Genomic DNA, 3356 nt, shown 5'->3' with positions numbered 1-3356 from the left:
CTAATTCTGACCATGCAGGCATCAAATGTGCCTCAGCTCATTATCAGGGAAGTTGAGAGGAATAACAGGAACAGGCGGACTTTCGTTCAAGTCTCAAGGGACACGTGTGGCGAGAACTTCTCTCCAGGTGAAGACAACCGCATCTTCTTTGGATACCAGCACACACATCCACACGAGCGACCACACACCAAGCAGCCTATTGCAGTGGCTAGTGTCTTGCCAGCCTTACCGGAGGATACTCACCCCAGCTCCAACTTCCGTTCAAGACATTATCATATGCTTACATTTCTCTTTGTGAAGAGGGACTTTCAGCAGATGGGTTATGGACGTCATATGACAGAACACGTACAAAGAGTGATGACCTCGTCCCTTCCTCGACCAATCAGAGTTCAGAGTGCTGCGAAGGCAGTGCACTTCTTTGAGAAGCTTGGATACACAGCTATAGGGGAGCCTATTGAGTGTGTGTGTGCGGGGACATTTTTGTTCCGCACGTTACAGAACATGGAGAAACAGGTATCATCTTAGAGTGGACGATGTCAATGTTTCACACTGAAGTAACGTAATATGATGTAACAAAACGTCATGAAAGTCAAACTTCCGAGTTAGCGATTTTACCCAGGAATGTTACCGAGAAAATTTCAATTGATCCTGATTGTATCTCTGTAACATATCATTTTTCATTAGATATTTAGTGCCTATTTACTCTAACTCTAACCATGCAATGTAATCAACTTATTTAAAAATGTCATGATGTCATGAGAATCATGAGCATGTGTGTCTATGAAGTAGACACGCCCCCTAACGGCAAATACATGAACTGTTCCAAGGAGCGTTGGAAAAGCTGTTCTTTCTATATACTGTATCTTCTCCTATATCTTTCTTTTTGCATTACACGGTAACTGGTTGGCGGTAGGTGCACATTCACTAATGTTTAAATCAAATCACCGTCAAATACATTTACAAGGCAAAGAGAGCTTTAGGTTTAACGTAAATATGACTGTAATTAATAAAGTGCCAGAATAAATACAAAGACGAACTTTAGACGTTCCGTTGATTGATTTCATTTTTATCGTATGAGGGTGGGTTAGAAAGCCATTAGCGTCATAGCAGCTTCATTTTACATTGTACACAATGACATTCGGCACAAATGCAAAACCGTATCTTCTTGAGGCTGAAATATCTATAGATACTTTTATGAGTAACTGAGTTGATTTCATCAAGGTGACCACACCCATGGAAGTCCGTTCTCACCTCTTGACAGGTCTTCCGCGGTACGATGTATACAGTTCATAATTGCCATGGCTCGCTATGAATAATCTTACAAGCAGTTGAACTTTCAATGTACACTTTATACACTGTTGTCTCATCGAGCTACCGTCACGGCATTGCCTCCCGAATTACCCCCAGAGTATAGTTGGCTGTTATTCGTGAGCAACGGTGTTGGTCGGCGACGTTGCCTACTAGTCTTGCAGAATTGTCTGCACCATCAGACGGTAAATTTCTGTCAAATGAAGCTCGGAAAAGTTATATTCTGCTTGGATTATAAATGAGCGGACTATAGCTGCAATATTAGACCCCATTAAAATGTGTGCCTATATTCAAGTTCGTATATGAGTTACGTATTGACAATTTTGGCTTAGGTAAATTTTCTGACTTGAATATACGAACAAGTGTAAACGGGGCCTTAGGGTGGGTTCACACTTGTGTATATATTCAAGTCTGTATGAGGTCCGTATTAAAGACTTAGCCTCTACCAGGTTGCTGGAAAATAACAGAAAATGGAGAAATAAAGACAGATAATATATTATATACTAGACGAGCTGGGTCGCAAACCAAACTATCCTCGGCCAGCTAACTCCTTTGGCATTCTATTTATTTATTTATTAGGATTCTCCATTTGGAGGGTATGGCGAAACAGGTGTTAAGAACACCTTTTCAAAGCCGCCATACACACATGTGCACATGTTCGCACATGTCTACACGCGGCGGGGTTACACCGCCCCTTACGGGGTGATATACCCTTTCGCTGGCTGATACGGTATGGAGGTTCGCCAGGCCTCCAACCGGGTGATTTGAAGTGAATCACCAACTCCAGACAGAAGGGTTTGTTCCATCTCACACCGCACCATCGCACGTGTGGGGGTTCTTTAACGTGCATGGGGTGTGACTCTCCCCATACACGGGACCTCCATTTAACGTCCTATCCGAGGGACGGCCCTAGCCGAAGCTAGGTACTCATTTTTCACCTGAGTATAGTGAGGAAATCCGTGTAAAGTGCCTTTCCCAAGGGCACAAGATCGGTGACACGCAGCGGGATTCTATATATGCCCAATTTCTACAATTTTGACAGTGATCTGTGGAGCCTAGTCGAGGCTAAGAACTCCATAAGGACTTGAATATATACAAAAGTGTGAACCCACCTTTAGGATGGATCTACCCTGCACATCATCCATCACGTTGGATAATGCTATTCCCCAAAAAGAGGTTGGACGGTCGCGGAGGTAGTAGAAGAGGGGAGCGAACCATTTGAAATTCCGACTATTACTATCTCCGCGCGACCCAACCGCTGCTTGGAGAATAGGCTTAGGCCGCTCCTGATAACTTGTCTATCAAACACAATCAGCAATGCAACCAATGGCCTTGGTTTTACCAATGAGAGAGTGGCTGCATGACCGTCAAATATTTGCATTTTACCAATGAGAGAGTCGCTGCATGACCATCTTCTTTCTTGAATGTCTACATTTTGATGAGGGTGGAGGCGGGACCATATAGGATCGACCCACAGTACAGTCCCCTGACTCCACCCAACGAAGGACCGAATCACATTGTGGTACATTTCCTATTATGTGACCTACAAGTACGCATTTGTAACCAAAATGCTCATTGAATGATTAGCTACAAGAAAAGCTGACAGGAAAATTCTGACGGAGGTTTTGTGTGTTTGTAGTCTTTACACGTTATTATATTCACATGCATCATATTGCAATTGTAAAACCAAGGGTCACACAAGACAAGTCTAACTGGGTGAAGGAAGCCCTTTTGTGTTGCCGTGGTACGTGCAGCATACGCCGAAACTGCAATTCATAAACCGATCGCCTGTCGTCACTGTTGCCATGTCGATCATTGTGCTGCTGCTTCACGAAGTATCTGACTATGGCAGTTATCCATATAAATGTATGTCTTCTGATCAGGAAAGTATGGATCAAATCCTAGCATATGATTATCTGAGAGCCGATAAATGTCAAATAATCAAATGCGATCTGAAGTGGTTATCAAAATGACAGCGATTTCAGTCTAACATTTGTTTTCGGTCGATATGATGGTTATCTTTTTCATCTGCAAATAAAGGCCCCCTC

The sequence above is a fragment of the Branchiostoma floridae genome, chromosome 2, assembly GCF_000003815.2.
Source record: "Branchiostoma floridae strain S238N-H82 chromosome 2, Bfl_VNyyK, whole genome shotgun sequence".
In the NCBI taxonomy this organism is placed as follows: domain Eukaryota; kingdom Metazoa; phylum Chordata; class Leptocardii; order Amphioxiformes; family Branchiostomatidae; genus Branchiostoma; species Branchiostoma floridae.
Note: the sequence above shows the minus strand (reverse complement) of the source record.